Consider the following 26,022-nt stretch of genomic DNA (forward strand, 5'->3'; position numbering starts at 1 on the left):
TTGACAATTGTCACCTACTTATTTTAGCAACATTCTAACCTTCAGTAAGAGGAGATCAAATGGCCATTAGTGGCCATGTAATGTAAAAGTTGCTCTAGCCTCTATCTTTCAAAACAACCTTTTGAAACAGCTTTTTCTTCTGTTCTGCAATCTTCCTCGTGCAGCAGAAAGGAAAAAAAGGGTTTTACTGTAAGATGGCTTCACTTGCTGTTAGTAACAGAGTCAGTAGGTAGCTAGCCCTAATATTATCCTGGAAGTGAAAATACATATTGAAGAATTTGTAAAAGGAGCAAAAAAATATTGTAAGAATGAAATTATATTGGAACTTCAAAATGAATAGAAAGCTTTTAGAGACTGAGGAAATAATATTACATTGAGTTTTCTTTATTTCCTGAGATCAAGAGCAAAAATCTAAAAATAGTGTTGGAAAACTGTTCTTGTTTGTTTGGTTGTTGTTGTTGTTGTTTTTAATTTTTGGCCTAAAAGAATAAATATTGAAATTTGAACAATATAAATTCTGGATTGAAAAAATGTATTGCCAGTACTACAGATTAAAGAAGCTCTGATAAACTTCAGAAAAGCAAGCAAATTTTTAGATTCCGCTTCAGACTACAAGTGCAAAAATGATTGATAATAAAAGGCAATGTTACTTTGAATTTTGTCAGACCTTTTGTACTGATAGCTTCAGGGAGTCTGAGGTCCAGCCTTAAATGACTTCTATCTTCAACTACAAAGGTCATTAGAGCTGCATTGGAATTTCTTTCCTGTTTTGGGGTACATTTTCAAGGTTAGAAAGCTTTTCCAGTTCTTCAGGAGAGTATTCATTTTGCAGAGTTTAGAGGTTTATTTAATTTACTAAGAAATGAAAACACTCACAAATCTGATAAAGACAGTCCTGATTTAGGAAGTGTGAGACTCATACGTCATTATTTTCTTATAAATATGGTAGCCAAAAGATGATTTATTATTAATGGCTGTGCTTATTCAGTCCTGCTGCTGCCTCTGTGAAATAATCAAGTATTCATCATTGCTAGAATTTTAGGGGTTTTGTTTTGTTTTGTTTTGTTTCTTCCTAGGTATCTTTTGCAGTCACTGCAATATAGTCAGATAAACTGATTCTTTAACATTCAGTAAAGAGCAACAAACAGATTTCAAAGCCAAGTATCTATGTCCTAGTCCAAAAGAACATACGGATGTTGGTACATCCCTGACATACCCCCATGGAGAGTCTGGCATATGAAGGAATGGATGTCTTCTCCTGAGACAAAAAAAAAAAAAAAAAAAAACAGTTCTACTGATTTCATTGATTTCATTGTCTCTGGTGAATCTCCAACATCACACTGAAACTTGCTAACACTTTTCATTCTCTGGGTCAGAAATGAATTAAATTTCTTTTTAATTTTCCCAAAAGTCCAAGAGGAAATATTCATACAGGATTGACCTTGTCATTTCAGTTTTTCAGTTTACTTACTTTTTATTGAAGAAAATAATAAAATAAAAGCTCTTTTCATTCACACTCCCACTATAGAATGTCCTCCTGAAAAGGGTAAATTGTACATTTAGACTTGTGATTTTACAAGATCAAGGCTAAGTTGATTTTTTGAGTAGTTCTGATCACACTATATTGTGCTAAACTGTTTTGTCTAACTGTGTAATCAAATACAATATAAAATGTCTGTTGTTAGCAGCTTTCAAGTACCAAAAAAAAACAACAGTAACTTATAAAATATGTAAGTACAAATCCAGGAACAGTACTTGGAAAATACAAAAACATTAAGTGTTATTTCAGCCCAAATCTTATCAAATACACATTAAAATTCAGTACTTTACAGATGAAACAGCACAGTATCTTCTAAAACAGCAGTTTCCATCATAGTAAAAACAGAAGGGAAGGTTTTGCAAAACATGACAATTTACACAATGTGTGTACAGTCAACTTTGCAAAGAGTAATTTTCTTATAATGGTTCTGATAGATACTATTACAGAAAGCATACTGATGCTCTGTATTCTGGTATGTCAAGTCTCTTACATTAAGCAAGGAAAGCCTTTTTGTGGATAGGAGAACAAGTACTTTAGTACAAGAAGTTCATCTCCAAAGCAGATACTCTCACAGATTTTATGTCCTGTAAGAACATTACAGTCTGGCCTTCTGATACTGTTCAGCCTCAAGACCTATATCTTCTAATTTCTGCACCATGTCTAATATCTGAACCATATCTTTGGAATTAGTAGATATGATTTTTAGAGTCCAGGTGTCATTTGCTACTTATTAATTGTTATTTATCACTGTATTACTGTAGTGTTCAAATAAGTTTCAGTCAACTATGATCCCAAACCCATCCAGGACAACTGTCCTTAGCAAGAAGACAACCTTCAAAAGCAAAATTTTCCTGTTTCAGATGAAACTTTCCTACACCTGGCAATAAGTTCTATCTATACTGGATGAAACCTAAGTGCCTTTGAAATTGCTGTATCTGTTCTGCCATTGGCCTGATGACCCAGTGATATATTCCTGAAGAAGACTATAGGTATATAAGAGGACGCAGTCTTCCTCTTGTATCGCTGATGTTGTTCTGCTTCCTTCAAGATCATTATTAAGCTGTGCTTTGTAAAGCAGAGAGGTATCATTACGAAGAAGTAATCTTAATGCTCACCTGGCTAGACTGGCAATTTTATCTAAAGATATGCTTTTCAGATGTTTCAAAGAACACAATGGATTTTTATTATGGATGTAAATATTTGAAGAAAGTGCTCTATTATGATGACCTCGAAAATCTTACTTGCTCTTCAAAAAGAGTTAATTATGTATGTCATTGTCACAGACCTATGACGTCACTTACTATGAAATCTCAACTGGGATGTAATTCAGCAGATAAGAAAGTGAAGTCTTAATCTCTAAGTACATGTTTAAGCACATTCCTATCAATCAAAGAGTTAAAAGTGTTTTATGCCCTGTATTCTGCAGTCATGAATGGTAAAAATTTCTGCTTTTCAACACATTTCCAACATTACAAAGAAAGACAAGTAACAGTTCCTTTTGGAGCACTTACATGTTCCATAATATCTGGATATTTCATAATAAATTTGTAATGTTTTTCAAATTATGCTCTCCAAAGTTATCACAGAATCACAGAATCACAGAATTTCTAGGTTGGAAGAGACCTCAAGATCATCGAGTCCAACCTCTGACCTAACACTAACAGTCCCCACTAAACCATATCCCTAAGCTCTACATCTAAACGTCTTTCAAAGACTTCCAGGGATGGTGACTCCACCACTTCCCTGGGCAGCCCGTTCCAGTGCCTAACAACCCTTTCAGTAAAGAAGTTCTTCCTAAGATCCAACCTAAAACTCCCCTGGCACAACTTACGCCCATTCCCCCTCGTCCTGTCACCAGGCACGTGGGAGAACAGACCAACCCCCACCTCGCTACAGCCTCCTTTAAGGTATCTGTAGAGAGCAATAAGGTCGCCCCTGAACCTCCTTTTCTCCAGGCTGAACAAGCCCAGCTCCCTCAGCCGCTCCTCGTAGGACTTGTTCTCCAGGCCCCACACCAGCCTCGTCGCCCTTCTCTGGACCCGCTCAAGCACCTCGATGTCCTTCTTGTAGCGAGGGGCCCAAAACTGAACACAGTACTCGAGGTGCGGCCTCACCAGAGCCGAGTACAGGGGGACGATCACCTCCCTAGCCCTGCTGGCCACACTGCTTCTTATACAAGCCAGGATGCTGTTGGCCTTCTTGGCCACCTGAGCACACTGCTGGCTCATATTCAGCCAACTATCAACCATCATTCCCAGGTCCTTCTCTGCCTGGAAACTTTACAACCATTCCCCTCCCAGCCGGTAGCTCTGCGTGGGTTTATTGCGCCCCAGGTGCAGGACCCGGCACTTGGCCTTGTTGAACTTCATGCAGTTGACCTCAGCCCATCGGTGCAACCTATCCAGATCCTCCTGCAGAGCCTTCCTACCCTCAAGCAGATCGACACACACACCTAACTTGGTGTCATCTGCAAACTTACTGAGGGTGCACTCAATGCCCTCATCCAGATCATCGATGAAGATATTAAAGAGGACTGGCCCCAGTACCGAGCCCTGGGGGATGCCACTAGTGACCGGCCTCCAACTAGATTTGACTCCATTCACCGCAACTCTTTGGGCGCGGCTATCCAGCCAGTTTCTAACCCAATGAAGCATACGCCAGTCCAAGCCACGAGCAGCCAGTTTCTTGAGGAGAATGCTGTGGGAGACGGTGTCAAAAGCCTTGCTGAACTCAAGGTAGACCACATCCACAGCCTTTCCCTCATCCACCCAGCATGTCACTTTGTCATAGGAGATCAGGTTCATCAAGCAGGACCTGCCTTTCATAAACCCATGCTGACTGTGTCTGATCGCCTGCTTGCCCTGTAAGTGCTGCGTGATGACTCTCAAGATAATCTGCTCCATGAGCTTCCCTGACACTGAGGTCAAACTGACAGGCCTGTAGTTCTCCGGGTCTGCCCTACGGCCCTTCTTGTAGATGGGAGTCATATTCGCTAGCCACCAGTCAACTGGGACCTCCCCCGATAGCCAGGACTGTTGATAAATGATGGTAAGCAGCTTGGCCAGCTCCTCCGCCAGTTCTCTCAGTACCCTTGGGTGGATCCCATCCGGCCCCATTGACTTGCGTACATCCAAGTGCCGTAGGAGGTTGCCGAACATTTCCTCATGGATAGTGAGGGCCACATTCTGCTCCCCATCCCCTTCCACCAGCTCAGGGTACTGGGTATCCAGAGAACAACAGGTATTGCAGCTAAAGACTGAGGCAAAGAAGGCATTAAGCACCTATGCCTTTTCCTCATCTCTTGTAACAAGGTTTCCCCCGCATCCAGTAAAGGATGGAGATTCTCCTTAGTCCTCCATTTTGCGTTGATGTCTTTGTAAAAAGATTTTTTTGTAGTCTTTAACGACAGTAGCCAGATTGAGCTCCAGATGAGCTTTGGCCTTTCTAATTTTGTCCCTGCCCAGCCTCGTTACCTCCTTGTAGTCCTCCTCAGTGGCCCGCCCTTTTTTCCAAAGATTATAAACCCTCTTTTTTCTCCTAAGCTTAAGCCACAATACTCTGTTGAGCCAGGCCGGTCTTCTTCCCCGCTGGCTCGTCTTTGGGCACGTGGGGACAGACCGCTCCTGTGCCATTAAGACTTCCTTCTTGAAGAGCGCCCAGCCTTCCTGGACTCCTCTGCCCTTCAGAACCGCCTCCCAAGAGACCCTACCAACCAGTGTCCTGAGCAGCACAAAGTCAGCCCTCCGGAAGTCCAGTACAGCGGTTTTACTGGTGCCCTTCCTGGCTTCTACAAGAATAGAGAACTCCACCATTTTGTGGTCACTCTGCCCAAGACAGCTTCCGACCACCACATCTCCCACCAGTCCTTCTCTGTTTGTGAAGAGAAGGTCTAGCAGGGCACCACCCCTGGTAGGCTCACTAACCAGCTGCGTCAGGAAGCTATCTTCCACGGTCTCCAGAAACCTCCCAGACTGCTTCCTCTGGGCTGTGTTGTGCTTCCAGGATATGTCTAGGAAGTTGAAGTCCCCCATGACAACAAGCACCAACGATTTCTCAACTTCTGTCAGCTGCCTGTAGAACTCCTCATCCGTCTCCTCATCCTGGTTTGGTGGTCTATAACAGACCCCGACCAGGATGCTAGCCTTGTTGGCCTTCCCACCAATCCTAACCCAAAGGGACTCGACCTTGTCATTCCCAGCCTTGAGTTCCACAACGTCAAAAGATTCTCTAATATAGAGAGCCACACCACCACCCCTTCCATGCTGCCTGTCCCTTCTGAAGAGCCTATAGCCAGGCATTGCAGCACTCCAGTCATGAGAGTGGTCCCACCACATCTCCGTGATGGCAACCAAGTCATAGCCTGCCTGCTGCACGATGGCTTCCAGCTCCTCCTGTTTGTTACCCATGCTGCGTGCATTAGTGTAGATGCACTTCAGCTCTGCCATTGCCTTATCCCCCGGCCTTGGCATTGTTCCCCCTGGAACAGCTCCAACAAGCCTTACTTCAGCCCCATCCCCCTTCATACCTAGTTTAAAGCCCCCTCAATGAGCCCCGACAGCTCCTGGCCCAGGATCCGTTTTCCCCTAAAAGATAGGGACCCGTCTGCGGCCATCAGGCTGGGTGCCGAGTAAAGGGCCCCATGGTCAAAAAAAAACAAGATTTCTCTTCTGGCACCAGCCCCTGAGCCATGTGTTTATCAGGTGGGCTTTCCGTGTCCTCTCTGTACCCCTCCCTGCCACCGTAGGGATAGATGAAAACACCACCTGTACTCCCGCTCCATCTACTAACCGTCCCAGCCCCCTGAAGTCCTGTTTGATGGTCTTCAGGCTTCTCTCTTCAGTGCCATCACTGCCTGCCTGGACTATCAAAAGAGGATAATAGTCAGAGGGGCGAACCAGGTTGGGAAGCATCCTGGCAACGTCCCTGACCCTGGCCCCAGGGAGGCAGCAGACTTCCCTACAGGTAGGGTCAGGCCGACACATAGGGCCCTCTGCTCCCCTGAGAAGAGAGTCTCCCACAACAATCACCCTTCTTTCTGCCTTGGTGGAGGCAGTCCTGAGGCGCGGAATAGACCTCCTTGCCCTAGGCACCCTCCTGGGTAGACTTTCTACCTCATCCTCACCCACAGGTCTCTCAAGCTCCAGGGCCTCAAACCTGTTGCGTAAGGGCACCTGGGAAAGTGAGGCTGGAAGGGGAGGGCATTGCCTGCGATGTCGAGCAGGGACCTGTCTCTATTCCTCCTCAACTCCCAGGTCCCCTCCCTCTGCCTGACGGCGACAGGGCAGGGGGTCCACCCCCATTCGGGGTGTCTCACCCCGGTACCTCTCCTTGAGGCCCTGCAAGGAGTTGCTCCACCAGTCTATCTCCCGCTCGCACTCCCTGATATCCCTCAACTTCTCCACCTCCTCCTTGAGCTCCGCCACCATGCGGACCAGGTCATCCACCTGCTCGCACCTCACACACGCAGTTTCTCTGCCTCCCGCCGATGGCAGCAACAGGCTCAGACACTCCCCGCATCCAGTGACCTGAACTGCTGCACTTTTGAACGGGTAGTTGTTCTGGGTGTGTACCGTCTTTCTGGAGAGCGCACCGTGCCTGGTGGAGACCATTGCAGCCTAGCTAACAGGAGGCTGTCGTTACAGGAGGTGTTCATATGGGCAGGGGAGAGCGCTCTGCCCTTCCTGCTCGCCCTGCCTGCTTGCCCTGCAGACAATATCTAAAAACCTATTTTAGCTTTGTTATAGCAGAGTAATTCTTTGAATTTTAATTGCATTATTACTCTAAAATACATTCAGTTGAATTGGAATGAGAAATTTGGGATGAGGGAAGTCCTTTTATCATTTCTGCCCACTTACATATATAGAGAATGGCAGTCAAATTTCTTAGGAGTTAATTGAATGGGAGAGGTGCAGAAGACTTCAGTAAGGATGTCCATTTAGTTCAGTTTTATGATAGCCTAAAACTAAGACAATCAGACACCTTATTGCATACTCTAAATTACACTTAACTTCATACAATGAAAAAGTCAGCTAGACCCTACTGAATAAGGTGAGTTACCCTGGGCTGGCTGCCCACCCAGCCACTCTTTTACTCCCCATCCTTCCTCAATGGGCAGGAAAAGAAAGTAAGACAGGAAGGCTTGTGGGACAAGATAAAGACAGGGACATCACTTAGCAGTTGCTGTCATAAGCAAAAAGGACTCAACTTAGGAAAAGCTAATGTAATTTATTGCTAATTAAGAATAGAAGTAGACAGTGAAAAACAAGTGCAAATATTAAAACATCTTTCAGTTAAAACATCTTCCACCTACCTATTCTTCTCAGGCACACTCTCACCCCTCCATCCACCACCCCTTTACCTCCTGCCCCCAAGAGGCACAGGGGCTGGGGCACGGGTCTGTGGTCAGTCCCTGAGAGCCCCTGTCTGCTGTTCTCTGCCTTCTCACACTGTGTCCTGCTCCAGTGTGTGGACTCCTTGTTTTCCCCAAGGTGCCCAAACATGGCTGCTGGGCCCAGCCATGCCCTGCAGTAGGAAAACTGGAGCCAGCTGGAAGTGACATGGGGGACCCCAGGCCTCTCCACACAGGCCACTCCTGCAACTCCAACACCTTGCTATGTAAACTCAATACCATGGATTTCAATGCTTTTGATTGTCTTTTGTCTTGGTGATTTAGTAAAATATTGTTACAGCATTAAAATTCACAAAATGAAGCTTTTTTGATGCATTCTTCTCTTTAATACAGATGTTTCATGTAGCCAGGTTTTTAAAAACTGAAACAACTTCTTTACGTTTAGTAACTTAGCAAATAAGGTAGGGAAAAGTAAAGTAAGATAATGTAAACTAATATAAAGTAAAGAGGGGAGAGGAGGGGAGGGGAGGGGAAGGGAAAACAACAAGCTGTTTTCTTTGCTGTTTCTGATAAGTGAGCATTATCCATCAGAGTCCTCTATAATTGAATCATATCTATAAAATAGTAAGTCTTTCTTTGTTCCTCAGGCTTTAACCCTTGCTTTGCAGTGACGATCTTGCACAGGGAAACGAGACCTATCTCATTATATGTTTATGTTCCAAGCTTCAGTAGCGTACTGATTTATTAAAATAAACTGGAGCTGGACGTGAAATACTGGCTTTTCTGTTGGCTTTTCTGAGAACTAAGCTTTCACTGTCAATCTTTGTCAGTATTTTGAAGGTACTTCCTAGTCAGGGGGAAGAGTCAAGGATCTAGTCAAGTATCTATATGTGGGGGGCTGACTCGTAAGCCTTTTTTTTTTTTTTTTTTTTTCCTCTAGCAGGCAGGCACCAATCTGAGTGAAGAGGAGCTGAGATCTGTTTTTTGGTTCATCTGACTTGCTGTTTGGAGATGATTCTGTACTTCTATTTTGCTGTCTCTCCATTGCCACATCAAAGGGGCAAAGTTCATCCTCAGTAAGTTTTCAGATGACACAAAACTGAAAGAAGTGGCTGATATGCCAAAGGGTTGTGCTGCTTCTTGTCACATCCAGAGGGACCTCAGTAGGATCAAGAAATGGGCTGAAGTGATTCAAAAAGTTCAACAAGGAAACCTGCAAAGTCCTGGGGAGGAACAACACCAGTGACCAATATATGCTGGGAGCCATAGAGCTAGAAAGCAGCTGTGCGGAAAGGGACCTGGGATTTTGGTGAAAACCAAGTTGAATATGATCCCACAGCATGCTCCTGCTGCATAGATGGCCAATGATATCCTGGGTTGCATTAGATAAAGTATTGCCAGCAGGTCAAGGGAGGGTAATCCTTCCTCTCTTCTCAGCTCTGGTGAGGCCACACTTGGAGTACTGGGTCCAGTTCTGGGTTTTCCAAAACAAGGAGACATGGAGCTACTGGAAAGAGTCCAGCAAAGGGGCATGAAAATGTTAAAGGGACTAGTGTATCTCTCCTATCAGGCGATCATAGGATCAGAGAATATCCCAAGCTGGAAGAGACCCACGAGGATCAGTCCAACCCATGGAATCCTTTTTCTCAGTAAAGACTGAGGGAGCTGGGATTGTTCAGCCTGGAGAAGGGAATGTTCAGGGGGAGGGACATATCTAAATATTTAAACTGGAGGGAAACTGCAATGAAGATGCAGTCAGGCACAGTGGCAGAACACGAAAAAAATGGGCACAAATTGGAAAAAAAAAAAAAAAAAAGGAGGTGCCATCTGAACATCAGGAAACACTTTTTCACTGTGAGGGTGACCAAGCACTGGCACAGGTATCCCAGAGAGATTATGGAATCTCCCACTTTGGAGATATTCAAAAGCCTTCTGGGCATGGTCCCAGGCAACCTGCTGTAAGTTTCCCTGCTTGAACAGGGGGATTGGACCACATGGCCTTCAGAGGTCCCTTCCAATCTTAACCATTCTGTGATTCTGTGACACTATGATGTCCATTTGGAGAGTGACTTTTTCTGAATTTGAACAAAGTCTCACAGATAGTTCTGACTGATTTCTAGCTGCTACTGTGTGGTGGTTTTACCGTGCTGGGCAGCTAAACCCCAGAACCGCTCTCTCACTCCCCCTCTTTTAGATGAGGAGGGGGAGAAGTAAAGCAAAGAACAACTCACGGGTTGAGATAAGGATAATTTAATTAAAGGGAAATAATAATAATAATTAAATAAAGAGTATTATAAACTAAGCAATTTAACTAAAGGGAAATAAAAAGGGGAAGGGGAAAAAGGGAGAGGGAAAGGGAAAAATAAAAAGGGAGGAAAACAAACAAAATAAATGAAGGCTATATGGAAGTCCAGAGGAAAGAATTTACTCTCTACTTCCCACAAATGAGCGATGATTGACCACGTCCTTGAAGCAGGGCCTCAACACACATAGCCAGTGTTCGAGAGGAGGACCGACGTTTTCCCAACGAGAGCCCACCCCTCCCCTCTTCTTCCTGTTTCCACCTTTTATTTCTGAGTATGACATCACATGGTATGGTATATCCCTTTGATTGGTTTAGGTCAGCTGCCCTAGTGATGTTTCTCTCCTCACTTTTTGCCCACCCCCTAGGAGGGTTAGAGAAAGGCCCAATGCTGTGCCACTGCTGCTCAGCAGTAGACACAACACTGGTGTGATAACACTGCTGTTCCAGCTACAAGTACAGAGTACGGCACTGTATGGGCTGCTGCCAGAAAAGTTAACATTCCAGCCAGACCCAGTACATGCTGCAATAATAAATATAAAGAATAAACAAAATGAATATACAAACAAATATCTAGATTAGTATTAGATTTTAGATACTGACAGTATCTACAGGGTACAGTTTCATTAAGTAAATCTAAATGTCAGTGCAGACTTTGTTCTAGCATCTTTGCTTATCTTGACTCTGATGTGTCAGATCACTTGCACAGTCATCACAAAACTAACCCTAGAAAGAAACAGAATAGTTTCCTGCAAGCTCAGTAAGTTGAACTGATTCATCAGGAGGCCAAACAAAAGGCAGAGCTGCTAAGAGGAAGAGGGAGTTGTCCCCAACTGTCCGATTTAAATCAGCTTATGCTAGCCTAGATTTTTTTCTGATTTACCAAGAAATGTAAACAGTTTAGATTGGAAAATACATATCAACCATGTTAATATATCTTATATATTAGGGTCACCAAAATTATCTCAGGCTGAACTACAAGACAGTCAAGGAGATACTGAGAAAGCTGGGTTTGTCCAGTCTGAGGCTAATGGAGATCTTACTGCTGCCCCAAACTACACAATAGTACAGTGTAGAGGAGACCAGGCCAGACTTCTCAGAAGTGGACAGTGAAAGTATTCAAGGCAATGGACATGAGTTGAAATGTGAAAATTCTAGTTTGATATAAGGAAAAAATGTTTTATATCCTGAGGGTGACAAATCACTAGAAGAGGTTCAGAGAGGCTGTGAGATCTCAGTTATTACATATATCCAAAAATCTCTAATGGACATGGCTGTGACCTGCCTGCCCTATATAGACCTGATTTGAGTAGGAGTGTAGACTAGATGACTTCAGGAATTCTCCTCCAATATAAATTTTTCAGTGATTCTAGAAATATAATTTCTTATACATAATACATAATTATTAAGACTGGTGATATACTACTACATTGTGTTTTCAGATCCTAGATCTTTTCTGGATGTCCTTTCTGGATGCTCAGAGACTTGGAGAACTGGATTCCCAATAAATAAGAGTGCCACAATTCATATAGTAAAAATCAGTGCAGAAATGCAAGGCTGTTGTGATTATTGGTCATATCTTCATGGTGTGATTATTTGTGTAGCACTACCCAGGTTCTCCAAATCCTGCCTTAAATGTCTATGTTTAAATTGTGGAATGTATTCTGTAAATAGTTTCACTTCAGGTTGTTTGAAATCCTGCTAAGCAATTGAACTGGACACTTGAACGTGTTACATACACTTTTCCTCTTTAAAATTGGGTGAAAGAGTTTTTCTCTTTGTTTTTTTCTCTTCGTCTCTCCATAAATAAGGAATCCTTTCTTTAGGTCCACTAAACATTTGTCAAGTACACATGTATCATTAATGTATAGCAAGCACTGCTGTAGCTTTGGAGAGATCTGTTATTCTGAAATATTGACTGCAAAAATAGGAGTCTAATTTTTCATATTAAGTTACCAAAGAAGTGTAATTGATCACTTTTTGATATCGCTTTAAGCACAAACCTCTTGGTAATCTTGTGACTTTATGTGATTGAGAAGTTATTATTTTACACATTCCATAAAACAAGATTTTATGTAAAATAATATCTATCAAAAGCATAAAATGTAATTATTATTATTATTTTTTCTTTAAATTACAATGTATCAGTGAAAGATCTGTACAGTTCCCACAAAAGCAATGTGGTTTATAAAGATTTAGTACTGGAAGGAACCTGCTCTTCATAGAATAGAGTTGTGTAGTATAGAGCACATAAAAATGTAAAATCTCATTTTTGTTATGGAAACATGAATCTACAGAGAATTATTAAAAATGGAGACACAGCGTAATGACATAAAAACTTCCATGCTGACTTTTCTGAGACAAGATGTATGTTACAATTGTGCTACATTAATAAAAGATTAGTTAAATATGCCAATTATCTCTTCATTGTAAAATTTCCCCCTCATTCACTATCTCTAGGAGGCTGAGAACTATTTTACCAATTTGTTCCATTTTAATCATCTTTACACAAGATGAAAATTTACACAAAGAACCCCCTCAGTCTGATTAAAAATAGCACCTTTCTCCTTTTCATTTCCACCATATTACTTTTGCTTTATATCTTATCAGAATAATAATTAAAAGTTCTGCCCAAATTCTGTCGTAAGCAATTCCATTGTTTTCGCTGGAACTGCTTGTAAGTGGCTCGATCCAATGTCTACTGGAAGAAAAAGGGAATTTTTCTCTTGATTTTAATAGGAACAAGAACACTTCCATAGTTCTAAATTTGTATTCATATGCATAAAATACTCACTGAAAACAGAGTGATTTTATTTATTTATTTGTTTGTTTTTAATCAAGACAGTGCATTCCAAATGGAGGTGGCCAATAGTTTTTGTTGTTGTTGTTGTTTTGTTTTGTTTTTATGCATTTGCTCATCTGCAGCTAACAATGATAAAGACACCAGGAAGAGTGTCTTTAATATCTAGATTTTTTTTTAGTGTCTAGATATGTTTTAGATATCTAGTTTGATCTGATTTCTTTGGCATAAACTACAGATTTTTGTGACGGAGAACAGCAACAATCCCAGTCTGATGAGAATTGTCTTGATTTGAGGACACATTTCTCGATCAATTCCCGGAGTAAGAATGTCAAATGCTTCAAATGAAGCTTAAAAACTGCCAATATCAGAGCTCCTTGGAAGTTATTAAGTGAAAAGATAGAGAAACCTAAAGTGATTCTATTAAACATAATAATACATTTCTGTGTGCTTTTATTTTTATTTTCTGTGTTTTATTACACATGTGCTCCTGTCTCATTAAATTAGCAGAGGTTATCCCTATTGTAACTATCTCCATCTGCTATATAAAAATACATTTGACACTTCTAAATGTGACAGTTTAAATTTCTATTGTTTATTGCTAAAACTTCATTGCCATTTTAAAGCTAGGGTATAACATTAGAATTGTTAAAATCTACAAAAATGTCATAACTTTATTTTCAATATCACTGGGTGACTAGACTTTCAATGTATTGAGGGAAGCCATTTCCTATTAATTTCTGCTTATCCACATTACGTGAATTGAATATACAGAATTGTACATAAGGGATTTGAATACCCCGTTTCAATTAATTTCTCTAATAATTGGGAATCAAAATTCTTTGTATGGTCTTGATAACCCTACAGGCATATTTTAAGGGCTCCTATAAATATTTAGGAGGAATTCTACTTTAAGCATTTGAGTTGACTTTAAGTCAACTACTTTTTCTCTTTAAGATAAACATATATATACCTTTTTCATCATTTGCAACCAGTTTGGGGTTTAATTCAGAATCTCTGAGTAAAGTAGAAATTTTCAAAAGCCTCACTGAAAGTCAGTGGTCAACCGGAAAATTGGGAATTTTGTGTCTTGATGGACAATGTCTTCATACTTTCTATTTCCTGTCCTGACCTACTCTACATTTCAAGGAAACACATAAAAGTGAAAGAGTGGCATCTCAGTACGATTCATCTTTTCTTCTTTTCCTCCAACCCCAGCCTAACAAACATTATTGCTTGTATTCCCAAAGTTAAATAACATATAACATTAACAACAGAGGAAAGAAACTATGACTGACAAACTGATATCTGAATTTAAGGTCAGAAAAAAGACAACAAATTGTTGCAGTAAAAAGATGTAGTGGGGTTGTTCCAAATGGTAGTTTCTATAGCACAGAGGATCTAATAACAATGTGACCGCAGGCAGGACCTGAGACAAAAGGACAGAAAGAGCAGTTAAAGCAGTGATGAAACATTCTCTCTGTAAACTATCCTGCATGCTTTTCCTGATTTCAGAATACATAAATATTTATTTATTTATTTATTTATGTATTTAGATTTGCATGCTAATCTTTAGAAGCTTTGGAAAGTATTATTGTATTCAACTGTTAACTTAGAAAGAAAGAGGTTTCAGTTCCCAAAAAGAATTGATAAAATTTTCTTTCCATATTCATTTAAAAGTTTATTTCTGTTTCAGAAATAATGCTGGAAAAAAAAAAAAACAAAAAACAAAAAAACAAAAAAAAAAAAAACAAACAAACAAACAAAAAAAAACTCACCACCTTACTTTCAGGATTTCATATGTTAGAGCTTTAGCTTTTATTTATTTCCTTATATAAACCAATTCTCTGGGATACTGTGTGTGAAAAACTCTGAAATAGGACTTGAACTTTGCATTAAACAGAAAAAAAAAAAATGTAAAACACATTATGATGTGATGCCAGGTTACTAGTATGTTTAGATATTTTAAACAGCTTTCTATAAGCTTGACTAGGATTCTCATATTAAACTTGTTTTACTGGCTTGGCTAACTATTTCCAAAAATTTCCTAAAGTAGAGTTTCTTTTTCCATGTAAGTTCATTTTCATCATGTTTACTGTCCAAACAAACCGATGTATATACACTAAACACACAGACACATATGTCTGTCTGTAATGGGAGGAGTTTCTTCATATCTGTGAAACAGATGGAAGTCTTCTGCAGGACTAAGGTAGGATTATAGTTCCATTTTAATGTTTATACTCACAGATAAAAGCTATCACCCATGCAGCAGGGGAGATAAGATGGCTGACAGCACTAAGCTGCCTTCACTAAGCAATGCTGATGGCTTCTTTTTTGGCAGCCTGGGGCAGTATGCATGATTAAAGGGAGAAACTTAAGCTAAACCAGACACTTTAAAAACAAATACACTCTGAAATAATGTTAACTCTACTTAGCACCTAGGATTTCACTGTATATATCTTAATAGTCTTAAGCAGCTCTCTTTGTAAGTAATTCATCCAGGAGTTAATGTGTCAAGTTTAATATGCATCAATAAATGCTCATTTGTAACTAAAAGCTCCATAATGCAGAGGAGCTTTTCATCTTGGACATGTAATCACCAGCCTTCAAGCAGAACACACCAGAATATATATCCTGTGCTCGAGCTCTGACTGCCACAAGAAAAGGCTGGCATGAATTTTCTTTATGTTATTCCCCTTTCTCAGCCTCTTCAATTCCGAAGAAATCTAGATATGTTGCACAGATGCTGAAAATGTAGAGTAAATCAAAAGCTGTTCTCACTAGAAATTGTATATATAAAATTTAAAGTGTGTCTTAGCTGGCTTAATATACAGAAAACTGCTGGGGAGATGGGAATGCCTTTACTTTTTGTCTGTCTTTGCCTGTAGTAAGCCTGATCCACTCTGAACTTAATAGGACAGTTTACCTATTTAAGGTCACTGAAAGTTCTCGAACTGATTAGGGGTAATCGGGCATGCTTGGCTTTCAACTGAATGCATTGGTATTAGCTGAGTGTGTAACCTTTTTATTGTAAAAAGGAAATATAGAAGGTATGTCCAAGTCAGAGCTGAAATATTAAATGTAATATTTTAAAGAAGATTACATAGACTGAACACATTAATGAATTATTTAGAATTCAAACATAGACGTACTGTAAAAAGAAGCATGCCTAAGTATGGACTGTTTAAATATGAAAGTACTATGTCTAGTCTTTCTATCTAGTTTAGATTTCAGGGTAGGCTGGTCAATATCTGTATTTAATTTAAATACGTAATTAGAAAAAAGGTCTAATATTATAATAACAAATAATTGTCACCTTAACAACATCTAGAAAAAAATAAATCTAGTGTGAATAAACTCCAAAACCCAGTTTGCAGATGAAAATACAGTGAAGGAATGAGCTGTTCAAGCTACCTAGCAGAAGTAATTGGGATTAGACCCTGTATCAGCTTAATTGCAGTCCACTGGACCACATTCTCCTTGCAATGCCTAGATATATTATCCTGCAATTTTCTACATGGAGTCAAATAGATAATGTAGTCTATGGTTTATAAAGCTGCAAGACTTTTGAGGGAAATTTTAGTAGGCAAGCTGCCAGCAACCAACTGGGTAAAGAAGGCTGAAGAACAAAATGAAGTCCTAGAAGTGAGAATATTCAGGTCTTCTTTGTTTATTCTGAAACTACTTTGGGAATTGTTTTAATTTAATTTGTGCTCAAATATGAGATAGACTTGATGTTTTGTACAAAAGAAGATAAATCCTGAATTTTATCTTTTTAACTACATTAAAAAGTAATGACAGTATCTCTGGTAGCTGGTCTTCTCAAGATCATCTGTTCTGTCTTTTCTTTCTTCTAGATGGATCCATGATTTTTTAGGTCCATTATATATCTATTTATATATGTATATTTTAAGCTCGTTACCTAAATTAAAATGTTGTCATGAAAAAACTACATGAACTTTTTGTATCTGATGTTTACAGTCATAAACCCCAGGTACTATGGGTCTCTCTCTTTGCATGAAATTTTGTAGCTTTACTTTTCTTTTTACACCTTTTTTTTTACTTTTTTTTTTTTTCCAGAAAATGTAGATTAATCTAAGATTCATTTTTCAATGGAATATACTGATGCAAATAACTCATCAATAGATGAAAGTATGGATATTTGGTAGAGAAAATGTAATAGCAGTTTGGATCAATTAGGAGCAGTTTGGATCTTCAGAAATACAGGTTTAAAACCTTATAAAGATTTATTCACTTGAAGTGTAATAGTCACAGTAACAGAGCAGATGATCCTCAAATATCCAGTTTTTAAGCACTTAAAGCACTGTCCTTGCTTGGTGGAAAGGGGAAAAACAGGTTTTGTAGAGATTTGTTTAACATCTTTGCTGTAGACAGTTACATAGTGTTTTCTGTTATATTTTAGTGGGTTTATTGGATTTATTAGTTTTTATTCTTCTAGGAAAGTTGTAGCTGACAGGGAAACAGATATTTGCTCATGCTGTAATTCTATAGAATTATTAAAATAAGAAATACAAACTTTCTTTTGGTACCTGAGAAAGCCTGTGGGATTTCACTGTTTATTGATATTAAACAATATCAACAATGCCGAACTAAATGCACATAGCAATAAAGAGTTTCTGTTCCAGGGAAAGCAAAATGTAAAGGAGCACTGGTATTCAGTTAACATCAAGTATTATAATCAATCCATGTTTTATCTTTGAGGAAAAAAGTAGTGAAGAATTTAAGAGCCCTTTCTAACATTACAAACGAAATCTGTAACACAGCTAGGGACCAGGTTTAAATTTCTAGATTCATAGGACACTACCACTTTTCTGTTTGAATTTGCTCAAGACTTCTGTGTCTGTTGTAGAATTCTGCCAGAAAGCTGAGAGAAAAAAAAAAAAAAAAAAAAGTGACAAAAAGCCTGACTCCATCATTATGGCTAGAATCAATCCCTGCCATTGTTAATGGAATGCTACTAGCTACTTAGCCTGTGGTAAGGCTAGAATTTCATGCAAAGTTTTAAATACTCCATTTCCATAGAAAGCTTGGAAAATTTTAAGATCCATCAAGTATGCAATCAATTCTAAATATGAAGAACAGAACATTAAAACTAAGAAGTTACAATCTTCTGACATATTCAAGTACTCTTTTCTTTCACCTTTAAGAATCTCTTCCAAATTCCTGGTAATCAACAATACCTATCAAATTTATTTTCAGAGACAACAGTATATGTATACTGAAATAGTATGCTGAAAACAGTATACAAGAAACAGATCATATTTGTGAAAATTATTATTCCATCTTTATTCTTAAATGTGATGCTTTCTGAGGCAGAGCTATGTGCTTCATGTTCATAATGACTATCTCTGTGGAGCTTTTTGCTAATTTAATACCTAGGCATTGACTTGAGCCCAAAAACCAAGTGATTTTTAGAAAAGTATTTCTGGTGAAAGAAAATTCTAAAACTGCAAGCACTGCTGTGTCTTCACAGGAAAAAAAAAAAAAAAAAAAAAAAGATGAAAGTAAGAATATATGAAAATAAGATAACTTCATCTGTATCAAAATAACAATTTCTTGACCGGTTTTAGGAGTGCTTAGGAAAATTGTCTTTATCTTCCTAAGAGTATAATCAAAATGAAAATGCATAAAATGGCTTGTTTAACTAAAAACTTTAAAAAAATTAAGACGAAAGACATTTCAGCAAAATGTCAGCAAAGATGGTTACATGTATGTTCATTCAGTTTTGACAGAAGGATCCTTTTTCTTCGTAAAGGCCTTACATAAAACTTTGCAATGTATTATTAGCCTCTGCAACTCTCTGTTGTATATCCTTTCTTGCCTTCTCTTATATTACAGAGATAAAGATTTTGTGCAATTGAACTGCTGAGATTTTATAATGCCAACTACAGCAAAACAGAAATTGAGAAAAGAAAAGGCAGGGCACCATACGGCAAGTAGTCACTTGAGGCCAATAAATTATGACTACAACTATAGTCAGTATCATTTAAGTAGTCTTTAGTTTCTGATGATAAAGCACAAGCTTATCACAGTGCTGACAACTGCCATCCCCTATGGCCCCAGCTTACAGCTTGTCCATTTGTTACCCAGCCAGCCACAGTGAATTTAATATAATCCAATAAACAATCATGATAGTCAGAAGCAGAAATGGACTCAAACTTAACCCAGCAGAAAAGATTACCATCCAGACAGGGCAAAGTAATGAGAAAAATTGATGCGAAGTCTCCTGGTCATGCATCATGTAGCTATTAAACATGTCAATAGTTGACTGCAGCAGAGAGAACTAATATGATCTAGGGGTGAAGACTAACCAAGAGGGCAACACGTGTGTAGTGAACATCTCTAAGTCACAGCTCTCAGAGCCACTACTTTTGGTAGCTGAGCTCGTAAAGACGGTAGCAACACCAATTCAAATGTATAATTAAGCCTTGTGATAGTTTCATTCCATGAAGTTATGCTACTTACGTTATTTTACTATGATGACAGATTTTTTTCAGTTAGGGACATGTTTGAATAATATATTCTAAATCATGCAATCATATAATACAGTCCATTCTAAAACCAAATCATACAATTTTGTATGATCTCCTGCATAATTCAGATAATGAATTGTCACACACTATTTCCTGCATTGAACTCATTGCTTCTGGTTGAATTACTGCATGTCTTTCAGAAGGTTATCCACCTAAGCTGTCCTCATATCATATTTTTGTTGGAAGCACATTCATAATGCACATTGTTGGTGCATTAGGTCCATATTTGTGTGTATGCAATTGGTTACTTTATTTTTTTCCCATAATCATAACCCAATGGCATTAAATATGAAAGGTTAATGCAATATAAGTGGGAGGTTCAAGTGTCTATTGTGAAGAATTTTCTCAGTTCCATGATAGACATTCTGGGAAAATGAAAGACCTTCAAATATCTGGTGTGAAAATTATGTGAATTACTTTAATATGAGATGGATGACCCAAATTCAAGTCTCTATGTCCCTTCCTAGCAGAGTGTTCAATCATTCAGCTGATGTGTGTTGCAGGGGTGAGAGAGAAGCAAAGAGAAAAGTTTGCTTATCTATATTTCTCTCAAATTTCAGGAAGGTTTAAAAAAACACCCAAACGCTAACAATATTAAATCCTTTCTTTCTAGCCAACTATCACTATATTATAATAAAATGTATTAATAGTATGGATTAGTAGGTAAATATATGCATATGTATATATTTATGTATTTATAAATAACTCCACCTGCAAAGTTTCTAAAATAATTACTGTGCCATGGCCTGCTGTTTGAGACATAAACTGTCAATCAAGCAACACCTCATTAAGAACTTTCTTCATACAGTTCCTGTAAAGGGTCATCATATTATTTCCTTTGAGATTGCTCTGTGGCTCATTCTTTGTAATAAATATACCCAGTAATTTCTATCTGCTGCATTAAGCCCACTGTATCAGCACATTGCCTGGAGAGGCGGATAGACCACGTGTAGGCTTTTATTTTTTAAGACCTATTTACATCTAAAAGATTTTAGATTTTCTACTTTATATCCAGTAGTTACACTGAGATTCCTTCGTAAAGAATTGAGGGTTTCATTGTGTTTAACACTTCAGAAGCATGTAAGAAGACATGATATAAACTACATACATGAAAAACAGCTAAAACTCCAGAAAGGATGTCTGATCTAATTACAGGTATTATTTAATGCAAGAGCTCAAAAGCCTAATCACACTAGGGCTTCTGGTTCTCTGCAGCATAAGAGTCGCCATGCTGCATCAGACTGTCAGTGTGCCCAGAGCGACAATCTTGACTTCACCTTTGGCTGGTATTGTCTCCTTCATTATTGCACCTACTGTTGTGGTAGATAATAAATCTACTAAACGGGGGAGAAAAACCATAGAAACAAAATAAAAGCAAACAGAAATATGAAGTCTCTGTTTCTTCCTAGCCTTTAAAATGAAACTCAAAAATTACTCAGTATAGGTCCATTTTTCAAACTGTTTGAGATCAGTAGGCTAGAGTATTAGGTAGCCCAGTTTTGCTGTTTTACTTTGTATTGTTTTCCAGAATTTGGTTCAAGTCATATCAAATTTTAATTTAAAAAGAAGACAGTATCATGAAGAAAAACAACAACATCTAAATTGAGATACACAAGGAGTATACCATAATTTTGTGATGCAATATCATTATTTGAAGTCATTCAGAGCTAACTGTTTTAACTCAAATATTAGTGACATAGTTTTGTTGGCTCATTTGTATCAGTTTGACACACTTAATAAATGAAATAATTGTTTCAGTAATGTTTCTTTGAAGAAGACAAAAATATATAAATATTTTCTTATAAGTGTTCAGAGCAAGTGATCTTAGACTTTCAGCACCTTTCCGAATTTATTTATTTATTTATTTATTTATTTATTTATTAACACAGGGAATAAGAAAGGAATTCTTATTAGGAAAGGAATTATCAAACATTCTTTATTTTTTCCTCAATTATCTTCCAATCAACTTCTCTGCAATTGCTGATATGTCGAAGGATTTTTTCTATATCTGTCCAATTTGTGTGACAAAGTGCTATAGTATGCTTCTTTTAGTTTGTCTCTTTTTCTGCCCCCGGAATTGTTTAAACTGCTGAGAAGTGTTTCTTGGCAGCAGTTGCTGACAGCAGTTAAAATTTTATAACCTTTACTTATAATTACAAATTGTGCCATGAACGGAGCAATTGAGAAAAAGTGTTTTTAAATTCACCCTGTAAACTACAAAGTGCTAATATCCCTCAGGAAGGAAATAGTGGGATTCCTTGTTTATTATAATTACAAGCCATTAGAAAGTTTGTATTTTTCAAAACCAGTAGTACATTGCTGTTTTGAGGCATAAGAAAACACTTCCTAAAACATTTATATTTATTAATTTTGTTAGCTAAATTCATTTGTTTAATTTATTTATTTTTATTTACTTATTTTAACAATGAAGCAAAACATTTTGATCTACATCTAATGCTTGACAAATTAATTTGAGATATTTATTTTTTTAAATCCAGTTTGATCATAACAGTGGTATTATGAACTGAAAAATTACACCAGCTATATATTTAAAAAATAATCCTCTTGTGTGTATGGATCCCTTCTGACTTGGGATATTCTATTCTATGTAGGAATATTTTGACAATAACTTTTGTGTTACAGTAAAGAGTGAGTCATGACAATAAATTTTCAGTCAATTTAATTTAATTTGTATGTTCTTTTATTAGAAAGAAAGGCAAGACACTAACACACATTGATACTTATAAAATTGTGATTTTTTTTTTTGGAGGGGGGAGAGGGGGAAAAAGGGAGGTTCTACTTCCACACAATTTTCATTAGAATGACTGTAAGACCTAATGATATTGTCAACTTTCAAAAATTTGGAACTACAATAAAATCTATAGTAATTTTACAGGACAGTTCTGCAGTACCCAAGAAAGATTTTTTCTAGGAGTTTGTGGTGTGCTTTATTCCAAGGAAAACTTAGCATGCTGTATATTATTATATATTTTAAATACAAACAAAAATAGATTTTAAAATGTCTTAGCAATGTGAAACTCAAAGGAAATAAGAAAATTTAATACTGTTATATAGTTTCACACTGTAGATTTTATTCTTGATTTGGTATTGTAATAATATGTTAAAAACTTGTAATTGCACTCAGGGAGATAAATTGTGCTTGTGGAAGAATGTGGGCAGTATGTATGAGGAGGAATATTTCTGGCACACTAGCTGTGCCTTCTATCATTGAACGTGCTGGACTGTGACCCCAAATCTACTGTCTGATGAACTGCTTTCACAGTTTTGAAAAATTCTCAAAGAAACTATACAAAGAACTCAGATTTCTATTCTGTTACTAAACTGAAATAAATTAAATGATGTTTACATTTCAGTTCATCTCATACCTATAATTTGTTTTTTTAGTAAATAAAAACATGATTCAAGGATGTCATTGTATTGTTTAATTTTGCTTTCAACCATATACAACATTATTTTTTTTTTCCTATCTGTGTGTATGGTATGCTTCATCATGGCTCTTCTATCACCTAAATAAGTTCTCTAACCTTAGAGTTACAAAAGGAAAAATCAGTTGATCTTGCTCAGTTTTGTGTATTTAACTTCAAATCATTATGAGTCTCAAAAAAAAAAAAAAAAAAAAAAAAAAAAAGTAATTAAAAAATGTCAGAATCAATTTCTTTTGACACTGGTGTTTTTACCCCCACTTCTTCAGTTAAAATTATAACTTTGCTTTGATTTGCAGATAACACTCATTGCCCTGAGACTAGGTCTCTCAGTGCATACAAATACCCCACCCCCAAAATCTCCAAGGTATGCTTATATTAAAGTATTTTTCTTAAATACAGTTTTCTTTGAGTGTACAAAGCATCCTGTTTGTGTTTATTCATGTCAGTTTTGTATTAAACATGTAAGGCATTATGAAATAACATTTATAATTTACTGTCAAATATGGCAAAACTCAAAATTTGAAATAGAATTAAGCTTCCAGAATCTACTGGCATGGTGAACAACTCCATCTAATTTTAACTTTCTGCATACAATGATAACAAATAAGATTATTTTTCAAAGACAAAACTAGTTATTTATAATTTTACTTCAGATGTTTGAGTCCCATATAGAAGTTTAGCAGAGATGGTCATGTCTGTAACCTCTAAGTATATCTACAGATTGTTAGAAATTACAATTGTAATTCAGCCAACAGGATATTTTACTCCTTGAAACAATATTTGGAACATCACACAGACATTACAGGGAGGTTGTGAATATGTTAAGATTTTCTTTTTGGACAAATAAATCTCATAGAATTCAGTACAAAATTATAATAAGTCTCCATTTCTATTTCCTTCTAGTTTCTTAAATAAATATAGAACAGGAAATAGATAATTGAAGATCCCAAATAACATACAGTGACATATATTTTTAGTAAACTTAAAAATATATATTTTTAACCATCATGAGTAACACTTTCATTTGCAATACACACATATTTTTTATGTCTCCTATTGTTGTCCTGGATTATGACAAGCCACTGCATACCAGTAATGTGGTAGCCATACTTCACCTTTATATCGCTATTCACAGGTCTAGTTTTCAGTCCCAGAAACAACAGGTTAGTATGTTGCCCAATGACTTCATTTTTAGCCTGAAGTGTAAAACCATTGTCACTTCCAATAATTCGCTGCACATCAATTATACTAACAGTAATTCTTTTTATTGAGTTATTTTGATTTGACCTACATCCCACCTGAATTGGTTTGAAAGACTGGTGAATTTTCAGACAGTGAAAACGTATCCACTTGGTCTTAATCCAATACTTTTTTTAAAGTTCATGGTAGCTTTTCTACTTCACTGATGATTAAATACTTATTACTGGTGGTTTGTTTTCTTACTAAAAATTAAAAATATGTCAGTCTAGTATCTCACCCATTACATCTGCTACAAAATCAAATCCTACCAGCTTCTTATGACTTGAAGTCAACACGATGTAAGATAAGAGCAATGGTATTCAGGATTTTATATGTTGAAATATTGCCACGTTTCTGTCTTCATCTAAATGCAATGAGAAATTTCAAACAAAAGCTTATGGGTAATCACAGGACAGTAGGTAGGCAGCCACATAAATGAAGCATAATTGGCTGACTACAGATTTTAGTCAACAACAAAATGTTTGATAATGTGACCTTTTAAATTAACCCGCTTTAAAGATGTAATCATTCTAAATAGACAGATACAAAGAGGCTTATTAGCAACAGGCAAGATGAAAATACAACCCATCAATTACATTTGATGATTACTGAAAAAAAAAAAAAAAAAAAAAAAAAAGGTCAATTTCCAAATAGTCCAGATAACCACTAAGGCCTTTTGCTTTAGCAGGAACAATTGCTTAATCAACAACACTCAGCTTCAAAAGTTAAATTTTGTTTTTTTTGGAATGTGGCTATCTTGCTCTTTCAACAAAAATTCATAGCACCAGGATGATATTAGAGAAAGTTTTCTAATGTTCCTTTAACTTTTTCTTTTTTATATATAATTTAAAAAAATCTAAAAATATTGTTTTTTATTTTTATTTTGCATGCTAGAAGAGCAATAAAATGCTTTTTACAATTGACTGCACAGTCATCCTCAAACCTTAAAGGAAAATAGACTTTGCTAATTACCTAGTCAATCAGTCACTCACTTTAAACATATGCCATACACTTTAACAATCAGCCACTTAAAATAGCTCTCAAGTAACAGCAAAACACTTAGAACTGTTGCACAAGTGAAAAAAGGTCACAACGAAGAGACAACTATACAGTGTATCTTTTTTTTCTTTTCTTTTCTTTTTTTTAATTTTTCCGTAATTTCTCTTATGCCTTTCTACAAGTTAAAGGATACAAGACAATCAAATCCTAAAAGAAAATTTAGTAGCATTTAAATTTATCAGATGGAATTCAACTTGAATGTTGTTTGTTTTTGTTTTTGTTTTTTAATTTTTCTCCTTCTCAGAAGGCTTCTTGACTTCATTTTTGACTGAAGCACAGAGAATGACATTAAAGTATGGAGTTGCAGGTGATTAGCTCAGGAAAAGATGTTGCTTCCACTGCACTGGCTCTTTGGATATCTTTGGTGTACTACCCTTTTAAACACCGGATATTCACAAAATGTTTTTCTGGAGTAGTAATTTATTTCAGTTTACCCTAACAACAAACCATATAGCTTAGTCTCATATTTTGTATGAAGATTTCAGTACATATGGAGATTTGCACATCTGCCAGCTTCCAAACAAAGGCTCAGACTATCCACTCTTGTACAGTAATCAAGGTTCATATTTTTGTATTTTGTAAATTTGAGTTTTTAAAAATTAGAGAGAGAAGCTGACAGTGTTAAAACAACTAAAGGCCCTGCTTGGTCTTCCATCCAAAGGAAAAATAAAAAATAAAATAAAATAAAATAAAATAAAATAAAATAAAATAAAATAAAATAAAATAAAATAAA

Source organism: Netta rufina (assembly GCF_964035555.1).
Source record: "Netta rufina genome assembly, chromosome: 2".
Classification (NCBI taxonomy): domain Eukaryota; kingdom Metazoa; phylum Chordata; class Aves; order Anseriformes; family Anatidae; genus Netta; species Netta rufina.